Source organism: Pleurodeles waltl, chromosome 6, assembly GCF_031143425.1.
Source record: "Pleurodeles waltl isolate 20211129_DDA chromosome 6, aPleWal1.hap1.20221129, whole genome shotgun sequence".
Taxonomy (NCBI): domain Eukaryota; kingdom Metazoa; phylum Chordata; class Amphibia; order Caudata; family Salamandridae; genus Pleurodeles; species Pleurodeles waltl.
In genome coordinates this window covers 742,872,556-742,890,607 of record NC_090445.1, presented here as the reverse complement: position 1 = coordinate 742,890,607, position 18,052 = coordinate 742,872,556, and the positions used below count along the sequence as shown (strand labels likewise).

Here is an 18,052-nt window from a genome sequence, read left to right as displayed (position 1 = left end):
TGCTTCAACTCCCTGTGCTACCTCCGCACCCTCCTTAGTCTTCTGCATTGGAATGGCCTCCTTACCAATGCAGGAGCCATCGCCTTCCTCACAACTTTAAAGAAGTGCTCAAAAATCTCACCTCATCGGGGGAATAATGGCCGCCACGTGAGCGGTCGATTTGGATCCTTACACACACTTAGTATGGAGAGGAAAAAGCATGGAGCTGAGCCTTGAACTGGAGTCAACGGATCCCTCCTTATGGAATGTGGACTCGTGGCATTATTTTTTTCCCTACCGGCAGTGTTTCTGGTTGCAGAGAAGAGGAGGAGGGACAGCCAGGCGCTCTGAGTCGTGCTGGGATTCGTGTCTGTGGCGGCTGATCAGGGACCTTCTTGGCAGCTGCGGAGCTCTGATCCAGAGACGACAGAGGGTGCGCCGGGTCAGTATGGTGCCAAAGGTTCTCCGATGCTCACGGGGGAAGCCGGATACTGTGGGAGGTGGCAGGAGGGAACAGAGTGAACGTAGACGCCCTCCTTCCTCCCAATAGTCGGGGCCCAGTGCAGCTGTTGGGGGCAAGGCCAGTCAGCTGAAAAAGTCAAAGGAGAAAGGGCATGTGCAAGCGTTAAGCACGCGCCATGGAGAAGCCGGCAAGGATATCAACAATCCTGAAATGGGCCCCACGATCCCTGTTATGTTCAAACAGCCAATGCAGGGTATTGGTTTGGGGCCATCGTTGCCTTGGCAAGAGGACCCCTTGGAGACTACGATACCGATCCTTAATGATGCCTGGAAAGATGTCGACCTGGCTCAGAGAGAAGGTGTGGATCATCCACCCTCCGACTTGGTGAGATCTACGGATGGAGATGGCAATGGAGACTCCCCCCAAGTCAGTAGTTTTAAATTCATTGGCTACTGCAGAAAAAGGGACGGTCTTGGGGAGAAGTGTGGCACGATATCGTCTGGGAGTGGAACTACTTTGCAGATACCCAAACAGAGTGAGAGTGAGCTATGCTTGGCTGATACCAACTTCATCTCCATAGACACCTAGACAATCAAGAGATCAATAACTGAAAGCTGTGATCTATAACTATGAGGGGGGGGTTAAAGGGGTCGAAACCGTGGATAATTTATTTCACTATCTGACCATTCGAAGGATACAGATGATTATACATCATTATCAGAAATAGATATTGATGGGAGCTGTGTGTCATCCGGAGCCGGGTCCAATGTCTCGACCTGTAAAAAAAAAAAAAAATCACAAAGAAAACTACACCTGAATGTAATTAGCCCTAGGAAAGCAGATAAGAGGGATGGATCAAAACGGGGCAGAGGAATAGAGGCAATGCAATGGGATTATACAGCTACTTGACAGGTATACCAAGACACGGATAACTCATCCACAAAAATTCTGGCTGGAGCCCTGGAAAATGCAGGAAATGTGGAACCTCTCCTCATTAGACTTAATTTATCGCACAATGATACAGCATCATAAGCAGTCGCAAAGTGACAACAGGAAAGCTAGGGTTGCTACCAAGCAACTCCATGTTTCTGTAAAGAGGACTGCAAAGACTTGTTCGGAAATAGGGGAATGTATAACCACAATTGAGACTCGCACCAGCACTCGTGAAGCAGAATTGGCTGTAGTGGCTAAGTGGACGGATACGCAAAAAACAGAGGTTTCAGAAATTCAGTGGAAGCTGAAAGGCCAGGATGTAAGGGCTTTTATGACAAATTTGTTTAAACAAGCCTTTCCCGAGCTAGAGGGCTGGAATTGGGACCGAGAGATACAAAAAGCACACCGGTTTCCACTTTATAGAAAGAAACAGGAGGAAGGAAGAATTGATAGCCAGAGATATCCCAGTGCTATTATTGTATACTTCGGTAACTATCTACTACTGCAAGCAGTCTTCGAAAAAGCCCGCCCTGACTCCAGGATAAATGCGCTGGGTGTATCTTACTTTTTGCATCCTGATTACGCCCATGCACAGTGGAAAGACAGTGGCGTCTACGACAATTGATTAAATCAATTCATGAAAAAGGAGCGCATGCCTATCTTTTGAGTCCAGCCCGGCCAAATATAGTGCATAAGGACGTGGTACGGGTGCTTACCCCAGAATCAAAAGCCAAGGAATATCTTGAGCAAACGACCTAGTACCCGACTTTTTAGAGTGCTTATGGCAAGGAGAAGGGTGATAGGGGTGGAAGGAAAGGAAAGAGATGCGAAAAGAGAGAAAGGGGTAAGGAAAAAAAAAAAGCTAAGTTTATATATATATATATATAATCATTAAAACAAGGAATAAAAAGAGGGGGGATCTTTAGATGATGGGTTTATCAGTGTGATCTTCAGTATCAGCGTAAGTGTTTCAGAAGAGTCACGCTTGGCACATAGGTGGGTTGGGTGTGGAAGAGGGGGTTGTCTGGCTGTCCCCAGGATTAGGGGGGGTGAGGGGTAGGCGGAGTAGGGGTTTGGGGGTTGGAGGAGGGGGGAGGGATCTTAGGACGGTTAGGGGTGTCAGGGAAGGGGGGGGGATAAACCACGGGGTCCACACATGAAGGTATGGCTGCAAATTGGTAGGCTCAGGGTTGGGTTTGTAAATTGAGAAGCTGCTTGCAAGGTTGTTTTTATGGTTTTGAGATATACAGGAGCATGGCATATAGGAGCAAGTTACGTATAGAATCGGTGAATATATGTGCGCTCAATGATGGTAAAAAACGGCGGATGGTGGCGGAAGGGCTAAAATCCTTCAGGGCAAATATTGTATGCATGCAGGCTCCCATAAACACTTACTTGGATTTCATGGCTATTACTTGCTTGCATATACGACTTAAGGTACAAAAACGAAGGGGGTGGTGGTAGTGGCCCGTAATAGGTCAGTGGAAGTGATCAAGAAATCTGTAGATAAGTTTGGCCGCTGGGTGATCTTAGAATGCACAGCTGGGAGAGAAAATTTACACTGTGCTCACTTTATGGTTCTAATGTCGATGACTTGGAACTGTTTGATTTCATTAATTTGTGGAGATAGCAATATGGCCGTTACCAGTGATCCTTTGTGGAGATCTGTACATTCACATAAACAACGATCATCCCATTCAGGACCAGGGGCCGGGGCATTATCAAGGGAGAAAACCTAAAGTCTATCGGGCATTGCAGACCTTGGTAAAGAATTATGGACTAGTGGACGTCTGACAACAATGTAAGGCTGTAGATCCGGAATTTACCTTTTGCTCCTCCCCCATAAGGAGCTAGCAAGATTAGATTACTTCTTTGTCTCTACAGATCTGCGGAAAGGACTATCAATTGAGAAATATCCAAGAATTATGTCAGACCACAACCTGCTGGTCATGGGATTTTGGCTGGGACAGGCTGCTTGGCACCCGAGGACCTGGTCTTTTGATAGAGGTTAATATTTGATCAGCAATATATCCAACACATGAGAGGGTGGGTTTTAGATTTTTTGGACAATAATCGTGGATCTGCCTCCCCTCCATAAAGTATGGGATGCTTTTAGAGCTGGGAGAGATCCTCGGCTCTGGTGTAAAGAAGGAGAGAGAACGCTCTAAATTGTTGGAGGCAGAGCTGGCCTCACTTGAACGTCAGTTAGCGGAGACGATCAGCAAAAATCTATCAGCGACTGGAATTTTAGATAAAACCGCAGTAATAAAGGCTAAAATTGTTAAATCTTATGTGGAAACGGAGCGGTTAAATTTCAGATGCATCAACAGAAGTGTTATGAGTATAGTGAAAGAGTGGGGAAATTATTAGCTCTTAAGATAAGGCAAAAGACAACTCATAGGTCTATTGGCGCACTCAAGGATACTGAGGGACACCTGGTAAGCGGTAATTCAGCAGTTGTAAGAGTATTGAGAGAGTTTTATCAGATGCTCTATCCACAAGACAATATTCCCCTAGAGGACAAGATAGATCAATATCTGGTTACTGCCTCGAGGCGGGTGTTGGAGGAAGAAGATAATCCAAATTTAGAGGTTCCTCTAACTCTAGAGGAAATAACAACTGCGGTCAGCTCTATCGACTGGCAAGGCTGCTGGGCCAGAAAAGATTCCCTTAGAATTCTTCAAAGTATTCTTTCTGGGCCAGAAAAGATTGCCTTAGAATTCTTCAAAGTATTCTTTCAGGAACTGAGTGAGGAGCTCCTCAACTTATTTAGGAGTGTGCAAGCTGGATTTCAATCACCAGCTTCATGGCTGACTGCAAATATAGTAGTCTTTCTCAGGAGTGACAAAGACCCATGTTTACCCAGCTCATATCTCCCTATTTCGCTTGTTAACGGCGATGCAAAACTGTATGCCAAAGTTCTGGCTACTAGACTTAGTGCAGTGATCCACAAAGTAGTTTCCCCTTGGCAGCATGGGTTTATTCCGGGTAAGGGTACAGACGATCATATCAGATGAGTGATAGCATTAATATATGCTTCACAAGTAGCTAAGGAACCTGTGGCACTCATTTTGCTGGATGCGGAGAAGGCCTTTGACCGGGTGGACTGGATGTATCTGTGGGCTACACTCCATAGGGCTAGTATAGGCCCAGGCTTTATTAAAGCTATAAAGAGTTTGTATCGGAAGCCAACAGTGAAATTGCTAATAGCAGGGATGGAATCTGAGCCCTTTGTAACTTCCCGGGGCACTCAGCAAGGTTGTTCCTTCTCTCCGCTCCTCTTTGCTTTATATATAGATCCGCTCATTAGAGCGCTGTTATACTTGAAGCAAATTGAACCGGTTGTACCGGTCGGAGGCAGTATGAAGATACTTGCTTATGCTGATGACATTGTGGTTCTAACACCTGACCCAGCCTTGGAAATAGTCAAAATAGAATCAGAAACTGCAATATTTGGCAAGATCTTTGGCTATTTATTGAATAAATCTAAATGCCAGATATTAACCAATGAGTGGGTCAATCTCGACAATGAACGCAAGACAGCCCAAGTCAAGTATCTGGGGGTTAGGCTATCAGCCAATTTGGATATCATAGTAGAGAGCAATCTTGCCCCAGTCTTGGCCAACTCTAAAAAAAGAATTGCAGCAGATCAATAATTTGCATTTTTCAATAGTGGGGCGCTGTAATGTGATCAAAATGATTTTTTTTCTCCCAAAGTGCTATATTTGTTTCGGACGATTCCGTTAGAATTTGGCCAACACTAGTTTAAATAGATGGAAGCATTGGTCAGAAGCTTCATTTGGTCCTTCTCTCAAACACGCCGAGCCTTTAAATACTTAGGGGGTCATTCCAACCCTGGCGGTCATCGACCACCAGGGTGGAGGACCACGGAAGCACCGCCAACAGGCTGGCGGTGCTTCCCTGCCCATTCTAACAGAAAAGGGGATCCGGCGGTTTCCCTCCGGATTTCCCCTGTCTGGGCTGAATCTCCATGGCGGCGCTGCTTGCAGCGCCGCCATGGAGATTCCGACCCCCCTTTCCGCCTCCCTGTTTCTGGCGGTTTTTACCGCCAGGAACAGGATGGCGGGAACGGGTGTCGTGGGGCCCCTGGGGCCCCCTGCACTGCCCATGCCACTGGCATGGGCAGTGCAGGGGCTCCCTAACAGGGCCCCAGCATGATTTTCACTGTCTGCATAGCAGACAGTGAAAATCGCGACGGGTGCAACTGCACCCGTCGCACCCCTGCAACACCGCCGGCTCCATTCGGAGCCGGCTTCTATGTTGCAGGGCCTTTCCCGCTGGGCCGGCGGGCGCTCCTTTGGCGGGCGCCCGCCGGCCCAGCGGGAAAGCCAGAATGGCCTCCGCTGTCTTTTGACCGCAGAGCGGCCAAATGGCGGTAACCGCATGGCGGGCGGCTACCGCCACCCGCCGCGGTCAGAATGACCGCCTTAGTGTTACCTGGAGAAAGAGCGTGTTGGGCACTCCCCAGCTTCAGATTATATTACTTGGCAGAGGCCCTGCAATATAGTCAGACATTATATTTACCCAACTATTCTGGCAAATCGACAACGGACCCCCTCTCATCTATATGTACACAATGATATAGGGCAGCACGGTTGATGTGGTCTTTTTCAGAATTGATGAACCTAGTTACTTCAAAAAGGTTAGATTCAAGACTTTTAGGGCTGCATTCTTAGTTTGGCTTCAGGTGAAGCGCATTGCTGGGATAGGACGGGTTAGTTACTACAAGCCACTTGGGGACACCCCGTCCCTCAAAGGGATCTTTAAGGATGGTTATTGTTCTAAATGAATTTATAGCGGAGTCCACAAACTAGGGGATTTCTTCAATATGCGGGGGTCAAATTAAATCTTATTCTGAGATGAAAGAGGAATTCTCCTTGAATAGTAAGGATTTCTTCAAAAATCTCCAGATTAGGGACTTTTTGTTGTTGGTATCCAGGGAGAACTCCTAGGGCAAGAAGATCAGAGGTATGGAGCTACTGTGGAAAGGGATAGCTGGACCATTAAGATCGTATATCCGCAACTATTAGATTCCGTGCAAGATGACCTGATCAAACAAGACGGAAACTGAGAACGGTGGGTCGGGGCTAGTGAAACTACCTTTTTATCCTACTTAGACATGGCCCAGAGTGTATTGTTATGAGCCGGACCACAAGCACAACACTATAAGACGCTTTGTAACTTGTATCATACAACAGCTAGGCTAGCGAGTTGGGGAAAGACAGAAAGAATTACTTGCCCACGATGTCAAAGTGTAAAGGCCGATTCATGTCATATGTTTTATAACTGTGAAAAGTTGTCTTCATATATTAAGGAGATTACAACATTCCTGGGGAAAGTTTTGTGGCAGGAAGTAGTACTAACACCTAAGTTGGTAATGCTAGGGATTGATGAAGAGGTCTGTAAAGGCCAAGGGCAGCAGTTTCTGTTTTTGGCCATGTCAGTTCTGCGGGGGTGTATTGCATCCGATTGGCTGAGACGAGACCCCCCAACTTGTAGTCAGTGGCTAGCCCGACTTCTTTCAATATATTACCTAGAAAACAGCTGTTAAGGACGACAGGGAAAGAGTAGCAAGAATATAGGCCCCTTTGTCACTATGGCTGCAGGATATTTAAAGGAGAGGCCACAATCTGTGATGAATTAATCAGGATGTTATGTATGTAATAGTGCTTTCTTTATATCCAATTTTCATTTTCATCCTCTGTGTGTAAAATAGAAGCTGCAGCTCTCACCCTGTATGTATCTGTAAAAGGCTCTTTTTTTTATTTTATTTTTTTACTGGCCGCCGAAAAAATTACAAAAAAAAAAAAATCTCACCTCATCAAACGGGTCGCTCCATTTAAATGACTTCTACATATAGTTCCCTCAGTTTCATATATTGTCATTGTTGTTTAAAGTAATGATAAAGTGGAATATGTATTACATGTATATCATTTCATCTCTTTAAATTTTTTGGGATTGTACAGTGCCTCCAGACATGTGACGTGTATCATAATCTAGTTCTGTGTTACCATCTAAACGGTCTCTGTCCTTGTTTGCTGTATTTTCTTGAGCTCTTGTTTAGCATTTCAGATAGGAATGCTGAATGATAACGAATAAATCAAACCAGTGCAAGTGTATCGGCTGCACCGTCCTCCCTAGTGCAATTTCTGTGGGTCTGTAGTTCATAGAGCAAGTGCTTAGGAATCTGGGAATTCTGGCCTGCTGATGTTATGATGAGAATTGTATAGATATATGTAGGGTATTTATAAAAGGTGAAACTAGCCACTAAGCAGAATTGCACAATGAGTGATGGTGTACAAGTTGAGTACCAGTACTACAAAAAGCAGGATAAGAGTTGTTGGGTGGCGAGGCCATGTGTCAAATGTGTTCTGTCAAATGTTGGAATATTGTAGTGTGGGAGCTGAACCCACCCAATAATCATCTGAACCCCAATATTGAATCACCCTGATATTTTACCCAAAAAACTTGTCCCCAGTTGATCTAGTGGTTAGAGACTGCACTCTTCATCAGGAAAACAGTGTGAAAGAGTAAAACAGAATAAAATATTGAAAGCAACTGAATACTAGATCAAAAATAAGGCAAATAATGAATTTATTACAGAGTAGTCAAAATGTGGTACAGAGAAAATGCATGAAATGCCATGAAGGTCCAATTACAGAAGTACAGATGAATGCAAAATCATACAATTCATCAGTCCCCAGTTAGCAGGACCTAAGCAAAATTCATAATGAGTACTGACAGCATCAGTACTCATAGTAAGTTACAAATAAATACTCACTATCTTGGAGGAAAACAGAAAGTCACCTGCAATTAAAATCATGAAAGAAATCCCACGAAAAACAGAAACCCAAAGGTTTTATAGACAAATAACACGTTATATAGATTCTGCAAATCCAACATGGTATAATCATGGTGAGGGTCACATTGGCAAATCGGAAACAACAACGTAATTTTCTAAATCTCTAATACTATGAAATATTTCTTAAAGTATGGCTCTAAGGATTAGCACTGCTACAATAACACTTACATGATAGAAGATTCATTCACAATACCTGTTTTCTAACAATGTTGTATATTGCTAATACATTGATGCTCTACAGAAACAAGGGGAGAGATGGCTTTGCATTGGGACACTGATTGGAGGGGGCGGGAGAGCTGGAGCAGGTTGGGTAGAACAAAAGAAACTACATCCAGTTTAAAAATAATGGTGTATTACACGAAAATGTGCCATACCTACACATACCATTATTTTACACTTTTAAGTGACCTATAGAACTTGTTGCAAGTGCAACATCATGACTTTATTGGTAACTTCTCTATGCATCATTAAAAACACTAATTATCAAAGATAATCTTCACGTGGTGTTTGCACATTTTGCATGTTTTAAAAATGCTACAACAGTTACAAAATCCCATAAATCTCTTCATTAACCGAGTATTAGTCTTTGAAGTTTCAACTTTTTAACTCTCCGAACATCCTTCTCCATTTGTCTCATCTTTTGGAACATCCTATCTCGATATTCATCCAGCTCAGAATAGCCCTGTGATCTCCTTTTAAGACATTTTGTATCACCTTGTTTTTCTCCTTTTGTACTATTTTATCCTTTCATTATACACTTTGTTAGTTTTTATTACAAGTCCAAAGAAATTGCACAAATCAAAGTTACGTAGCCAATTACCTACTCTCCCAAAACTATTCCCTATCTTTTTTGTTTTAATTAGGGCCCTGCAGTTTCTCAGACCCCTGCCTCTTCTAATGACCTAATTTCATGTGTCAGATTAGTTATGTTCATAATGTATAAGTCAATCACTCCACTATAATCAGGGACATATGTACCACACTTCTTTGCCCCATTTACCTTACAGACTCTGCCTTCTTTCACTAAAAGAATAGCTAAGGCTCTGCATTACCATTGCTCTAATTGCCAACATCTCTGCATGCATCAACCTAAAAGTCCCTGCTGTATCCATGGCAAGTCTCTTTTCAACTCTAAACAAATGTCTAATCTTTACATCATTCACAGCTATTTCCATAGGTGGAATAATAGCCCCCATTATGTCCAAAACCACTTGTCCAAATCTTCTCTTCATTCTTTTTTAAACGTGCTACTCTTTCAATTACTCCACATGGTGTATCCGAGGACAAACTAAAGCTAAATAGCACAAACCCACCTAATTCTTTGGCAAATTAAAATAAGCAGTCTTCCCACAAACATAATAAATTCCCCTCTTAATAAATGTTCTCCCCACTAATGTCATGGGTTTTGTCAAATGTGCTTTCACCAACAAATTCTGCCTTGCCTCCTTCCATAGGACTACACCTTACCATTCTCCTGTCTTTTCTTGCTCCATCCTCTATCTTGGATGTAAACCTGAAAACCTAAATTATTTTTCCCATATCTCTTCTTACCACTTTTCATACCTCTCGCATTATATCCCATAATAAAATGTTGCTCTTCCTTACTTCATAAAAAAGGATAAGCAACATCCATATTAGTTTCTGCTTTCATTTTTATATCTACCTTAAATTTTTACCAGATTTAGGGGGTCATTACAACCCTGGCGGATGGTGTTAAAGCGGCGGTAAGACCGCCAACAGGCTGGCGGTCTTTTTTTTTTGTATTATGACCATGGCGGTTACCGCCATGGTCATCCGTCGCTTCTCTGTTCCGCCCGCCAGGGTGGAGACGACCGCTGGGCTGGAGACCTGGGTCTCCAGCCCGGCGGCCGTCACAATACCGCTGCCGGTATTTTGACCCGGCTTACCGCCGTGGATTTCCAGCGGTAGGAACAGCCATGAAATCCATGGCGGTAAGCACTATCAGTGCCAGGGAAATCCTTCCCTGGCACTGATAGGGGTCTCCCCCACCCCCACCCCGACTCCCTCCCCTACTCCCCTACCACCCACCACCCCTGCCAACCCCCAAAGGTGGCAGGGCCCCCCCTCCCCACCCGACCCCCAACATCACATAAATCACACATGCACGCAGGCACCACCAACACACACACACACACGAACACACACTGACATACATGCCTACATCCACACACTCAGTCAGACACGCACACCCATATACAGACATACACGCACACATTCATTCAGACATACATACAGACATACACGCACTCATTCCCAAAACACGCAACACACCCGCAAGCATACACACACTCACACACCCCCTCTACATACACACACGCACACACCCACGCACCCACACAACACCCTCCCACCCCCCTCCCCTAACAGATGATCGACTTACCTGTTCCGTCGATCCTCCGGGAGGGGACGGGAGCCATGGGGGCTGCTCCGCCGACACCACACCGCCGACAGAACACCGCTGCGTCGAATCACAGGCCGTGATTCGCTCGTCGGTGTTCTGTTGGCGTGGAGGTGGAGCAACCTCCACTTCCCCACCGCCCACCAGTATGGCTGTTGGCGGCTCTCCGTCCTAAAAAGGACGGAGAGCAGCCAACAGTCATAATACGCCGAGCGGCAAACCGCCACTACTGGCGGTCTTTCGCACGGCGGTCCCTCGGGGTCTTGTTAAAAGACCGCCGAGGTTGTAATGACCCCCTTAGTCCTTTTATAATTTTCACTATTAATAGCTTTGCCAGTGTCACACTGAAGTTAGTCAGGATTGGCGAATTGAACTCCTCATTGTTAAACACATTACAGGAGACTGAGTAGGAAAGCTCCAGTTGCTCATAGGTTGCCCCTTCCTCAGCTGATTTAGGAAGGAAAGTGCACACGAAACAATTGTTAACCTTCATAATTTCTACATATTTTCTCATCATTCTTGTGTATACATTATCTCTCAATCCACTCATTCAATTCTTTTTATGTGCTGGTATCCCATGTCCAAACTCCTTATGCTTAACTCTAATTGCAGAATCACTAGTTGTATGTTCTGAAGCATTTGCCACATGAGTCAGTAAACACACCAGTAGACCAATAAAAGCTGTAACCCAATAAAAGCAAAAACAATAATTCTTCTTTATTTTTTTTAGTATAGCACTGGCAGACAAAAAAGCAAAAATATCAAGTTCCGTACTAATTTTTTTCTTCAAATCTCAGTTCTTGATATGAAAAATCAAGATAAGCTAATAAGATTATCTCTGCTTGTAATCTCTTTTCAGTCCTCTCAAACCTTAAACCGCTTTCTCCTGTCTTATCTTAGTTTTCGTTGAAACACAGTATTTCTTTCACCCTCAAGGTGGTTTTGCCCCTATATTTGACTCTAGATCTTCGGTCATTCTCATAGTAGTTAAGGCGACTGTTCAATGGATCATCTTCATCTGTGTCATCCTCTGATATTGTAGCCAAATATACCCATTCTGGTGATGCACGCTTCCAATTAGAAACTCCCCTGGCTGATCTTTTATCAGTTGATGTTTCACTCTCATCACGGTTTAAACTATCGCTTTAGATTTTGCTGTGGATTTTCAACTTGTCTTTAACTTAATCTTCACCAGTTAAGGAAGAAGTTTTTTCACCCCCCATGGATACACACTGTGAACTTTGCCCGAACTGTCACTTAAGCTGTAAATTTGTTCAGCAGTCTGTGCACCTTGATCATCTGCTTCTGCCTCTTCAACAGTTTAAACTGCTCTAATTCCCTTTGTGTAAGCAGCGTGGATCCCTGACGCTTTCCTGAACATTTGACAGCACTGTTGGTGATCAGTATAACTTGGAAATGGCCATTCCACCATTCATCTAAACACCCCTTGTGGACATGTCTACAGATGAAAATCCAGTCCCATTCAGAATGTGGAAGGGAATATCTTTGTAGCCTTCTGTAACTGCATGCACCTGACAAGACGCAGATTTTACCACATTATCCTGACCTTTGCAATAATCCAGAACAATATCATCAGTTATTGAAACTAACTCAGCTAAAAGTACATGTGAAAGACTCATTTCTCTACCCATGATGATTTCGTGTGGAAGTAAACCCATCTCTCTGTTTGGAGTACATCTCATATTCATTGACACAAAGTGCATCAGGCCATTTCAGAACTGTTGAAACACAACCTTTGCCAGTTTGTTCTTGAGGGTATCATTCATTCTGTGCACTATACCAGAGGAGTATGTTCCTACAGCAATGGAATATTTGCTTGATTTTAAAACCTGTACCAATTATCTGTACCACTTCGTTCCTGAAGTGGGTGCCACAATCAATCTCAACAGAATTTGGGAGGTCAAATTGTGGTATTCACTCCCTCAGCACCAGTTTGGCTACTGTAAGGCTATCTGTCTTCCACGTGGGAAATGCCTTGACCTGTTTAGAGAACAGACTGCTACCAAAATATACTGAAGTTCATTGCAAATTGGCATCTCAGTAAAGTCTGCTTGCGATTTCGTAAATGGGCTCTATGATTTGCCAGTGTAACTCATGACAGTAACAGTGTTTTCACCTTGATTATCTAGGTGGCAAACTAGACTGTGGTTACATAAATCTTCAGCAGCATGTCGAAATCCTGTATATTACAAGTGCATTTAAATAGCTTGATTAGACTGTGTCTCCCTGCATGAGTTTGATTAGGCAAATATTTACACATGGGCTGCAACATCGAATCAGGGAAAATATACTTTTGATCATTATTTATATACAAATCCTGATTATTCTTTTTGTAACTCAATTTCAGACATTTTATTTTTTCATCATCGGAAGCAACTTCCTGTAGATCTCTCGGTTCACTCAAAGAAGCCTGCAATCAATCCATAAAGAAACAGTTTACATTTTTTAAACTCTCTGTAACATTATAATTTGCAAAATTCTCATTGTCATTGCAAGAAATTGTGTTACTGGCTGAGCGTGTGAAACCCTACTCGGGCAGCAACCACAATTCTTGTCAGGGTGAAGTCTCAAGCAAACCCTAAATTAACCTGTGCTCAGCCTTCTGGTAGCTTGACACTCAGCAGTCAGGCTTAATTTAGAGGCAATGTGTAAAGTATTTATGCAGCAATTTACACAGTCATTTTTTAAAACTGTGTTTATTAAGATGTTTTCAATAAAATATGAATACAGCAATAAAATCCCACAGGAAAGGGGTCACAGAAGTCAGCAATGATTAATCAACACATTAACAAGCAAGTTATCAATGGCATGTTTGTTCATTCTGGTAGCAGAAGCAGCCTCATAATACAGCTATTACCAACAGAAAATGTAAATCAATGAATTTATTTACCCAACTGGTTGGAAGCCTTAAAGGGTGGGGGTGCATGAATCGGGGTAGGGGCATATCAAGCTACTTATTGCATGTAGTAGTCTGTGTGTTTCGGTGGTGGTGAAAACCAGGTTATGAAGTGTCTGGTGATCGAATGAGGAGAGGGGTGTATGGGATTGGAGGTGCACTGGGTGTGGGGGGTCTCAGCAATTGAGCAAGTAAGAAGGCTGGAGAAGGGGCATCCAGACCCGTTAGGCTCATGGGTGGAGGTTGTCAGTGCATGTAAATTGGATAAAGTGTTAGATGAGCGTCCCATTCTTGCAAGATTAGGTACTTGTGTAGGTGGCGTGCTTCTTCATATTGTATGGCCTCACCCTCTGCTTTCCCCCATTTATGCATTGCACCCTGCCATATCGCAACTGGCAGAGCAGTAGGGACCCTACATTGAAGCGTAAGTGTTCATTTAGCAAGCAAGAGCACTATACCAATGAAGTGTGTCCTCATTTTATATTGCTACTTTTAGTAGCAATGCCTAAAGGTGAAAATGTTTGCAAATGCTGTAACCTCCCACAGTGCCACGTGTATCGCCTGCCAGTAGATTACAAGGACTGGACAGGACCACACTGTGTGGCAGAGATTTGTGTCCTCCAAGTTGCACCAGAGGCAACGAAGGGCTGCCGCGGGTAAATATTTGTTGAGCTGGAAACTGCTGGAAACTTACTCCATTGAAGAGTAAGGCCCTCATTACAACATTGGCGGTAAATGCCTGCATACCGCTGTGAAGAAGACCGCCAACACACCGCCGCGGCCGCGGAATTCCGCCACAGCTATTACGACCCACAGCTCAGAACCCGCCAAAATCTAGACACCCACACAAGTCCGCCACACTAAAGGTCAGTGATAAACTGTCGATAACAAAACCTCCACCGTCACGCCAACAGGAATACGCCCACACTATCACGACCCACAAATCCATGCGGCGGTCTTTCAACCGCGGTATTCCATTGGCGGTACACACCGCCGCGCTCAAAATACACACACATTTACAAAACACTACCACATTGGACAAATCGAAATATACACACCTGATACACATACACACACCTCTCCCACACACCCAATACAATATAAAACACAGACCCACATTACCCACAAACCCTTACTACCCAAAAATTTGGAGAAGGCCAGAGAGACAGCAAAGCAAAGACAACACCAGCATACAGAGGCACACAACACCATCACACATACACATCCACTCACAAAACACCACACACCCCTAAATATCACCCCACACATCACAACACACACCACCTCACACATCACCCACACCACCCCATAGCACCGCAAAGACACCCCAGGTTTTCTGAGGAGGAGCTCAGGGTCATGGTGGAGGAAATCATCCGGGTAGAGACACAGCTATTCGGATCACAGGTGCAGCACACCACCATAGCTAGGAAGATGGAGCTATGGCGCAGAATCGCGGACAGGGTCAACGCAGTGGGACAGCACCCAAGAACACAGGATGACATCAGGAAGAGGTGGAACGACCTACGGGGGAAGGTGCATTCCGTGGTCTCCAGACACCACATTGTGGTTTAGAGGACTGGCGGCAGACCCCCACCTCCTCCCCAACAACTAACAAGATGGGAGGAGCAGGTCTTGGCTATACTGCATCCTGAGGGCCTCGCAGGAGAAGCTGGAGGAATGGATTCTGGTAAGTTAAATCTTTAACTACTTCATCCCCCACCCTACCTGCATGCTATCATATACCCCCACCCTCGCCCTCACCCCCATCACTCCAACTCCTCACATATGTCCCACTATCACAAACCACACATCCCAACACGAAGCCCTGCATGCAACAACAAAGCATGGACAACCATCACCAATGCATGTCCACTACACATACTCACACAGACCCCTAAACAATTATCACACAAGGTCCTACACAGGAATGGAAGGACTGGGGTACAGGGTCACTCACCCATTGCACACCATGGTACACACAGATGCAATAATCATGCCTTTACACCCCTGCAGGACCTCTACCCAACGTCACCGGACAGGAAGTTCCAGACATGTCCACTCCACCCACAGAGGAGGCCCACAGTGATGACAGCAGCTCTGTCCAACTGGAGCTAGATGAGCAGCCCGGCCCATCTGGGACCTCAGGACAGTTGGTTCCCCTAACACAGTCACAGGCCACCACAGAGCCTCCCCCTCAGGAAACACCAGCACAGCACCCACCCAGCGGGCCCATACCTCTGTCCCCAGGACACGTCAAGCAGCAGTGTGTCCACCACTACAGGGAACCCAGGCTAACCCACCACCCCAAGAACAGCATGGACCTGGGGGCAGTGGTAGTGGGCACACAGTTCAGGGGACAGAGGCCCAGGAAAACCAGTGAACTGGGAGGGCTGCTGTGTGGCAGGGGGAGGACAGGCCCAGGGAAGCCACTCTCCACGAGGCCCTCTCCAACATCATGGGAGCCTACCATCATTCTCAGGAGACGATGGCAACGGTACTGGCCAAGTTTCAGGAGACCCAGCAGCTGCAGGAGGAACAGTATTTGGGGTTCAGGGAGGAACTCAAATCCATCAATACTACCCTGGGCACCATTGTGTAGGGGTGCTGAAGGACCTCGTGAACACCAGGAGGGACACTGTGGCACCACAAGGGGCCCCTGACACTAGCCTGGGCGATGAACTGCCCACCACCTCCGCCAGCGCTAGTGGACAGGAGGCACTGCCACAGGACCACGACACCAGCACCCCACCCCCTGCAGATGGAGAACCACCCCGCAAGCGGTCCCTGAGATCCAGGACGAAGACAGAGAACAGTGCCAAGACCCCCGCCAAGAAATGAGACCTCCCTGATTGTCATCCTTCTGTCCCACTTTGTCACCCTGTCCATCCTTAAACTGCCCTAGCTCCACTTCCTATGCCCCTTTGGACAATGCACCTGTGAGACAAATAGACTGGACTCTGCCATGGACATTCCTCCACCATCACCCCTGACCATTTTTCAACCCCCTCCACTAATTTGCACTTAAATAAACACCCTTGAATCACAAAACAATCTGGAGTCAGTCTGTGCTTTCACAAATGTGTATTTGCTATAACTAAGGAAAATACCAATGTCCATTGTATTGTCAACATACCTATGTCACACAGCTCTAGTCCATGAGGTAACATAGCAGAGGTCACACAGTGGGACCCACATCTGTGAAATCGAAAGGGAAAGTGATAAATCAGGGTCCATACACTGGTTGAAAGTGACAGACAGATGAGAGGTCGAACAATTTTATCAGATGCAGGAGGCAGTGAGGTCTTCTTACCTCTGTCTCACTGGAAGTATTGATGGATCATGGTGTTTCTGTTGTCTGTGTCCTCTTCTTCTGCCTCGTCTTCTTCACTGTCCACAGGCTCCACAGCTGCCACAACACCTCCTTCAGGACAATCCATCCTCCTGCAGAAAAGGCACCTGTCGTCGCAAAGCCAAGTTGTGCAGCATACAGCAGGCCACGACGATCTGGCACACCTTCTTTGGTGAGTAGTATAGGGAACCACCTGGCATATGGAGGCACCTGAACCTGCCCTTTAGGAGGCCGAAGGTCCTCTCTATAACCCTCATAGTTCGCCCATGTGCCTCCTTGTAGCGTTCCTCTGCCCTTTTCCTGGGATTCCTCACTGGGGTCAGTAGCCATGACAGGTTGGGGTAGCCAGAGTCACCTGCCAATGTCGAGGGACAACTGTTAGACACACACTAACCCTTAGGGACAACCCCAGACCCAGACAACTATTCACACTGTATAGGGTCCATGTCCTCACCTAATAGCCACACACGGTGCCTCTGGAGTTGCCCCATCACTTAAGAGACGCTGCTATTACTTAGAATGTAAGCGTCATGCACTGAGCCAGGATGGCGATGGCGGATAGTTGACATCAGGTCTGGCTCCAACTGGGCACACAGTTCCTGGATTGTGGCACGATCAAGTCTGTAGGTGACTATTTCATGTCGCTCTTCCATTGTCAACGGGTCCACCAGCGGTCTGTACACCGGAGGAGGCCGCCATCTCCTCACCTGCCCCAGCGGACATGCTCTATGGATGAGAACAGCGATCAGAGGGTCAGCCAACACTGAGGTACGAAATAAACAACTTTATTGCACACATTTGTCAATCCGCTATGTGCCTGTCTTAGTGTGTATGCAAGGCCTAGATATGTGTGACTGCCCCTGCAGTGTTCTCTCCGTTTGGATCGGGTATTGAGTGTGGGCCTCGCCCATGCATTTTGGGCCCAGTGGTCCACGGACTATGTAGGTGCAGTACATGGACTTGAATTCTTGGTGTACATATTTGTTAATAGTGTATATATATTTTTAACTAATGGATTTTTCCTGATTACAATTGTTCACCTTATTTTCTTTTGTCCTTGCGTTCTTCCAGGGGGGGTTGTGGGGTGTAAATGTAATGTTTCAGCATGT

General features: G+C 45.6%; 1 long non-coding RNA gene across 2 annotated transcripts in view; it reads left to right on the top strand.

Moving 5' to 3' along the window:
• Positions 1-18,052, top strand: part of LOC138302035 (uncharacterized) — a 173,984-nt gene that overhangs the window by 31,362 nt on the left and 124,570 nt on the right. The gene's annotated exons all lie outside the window — the stretch shown is intronic.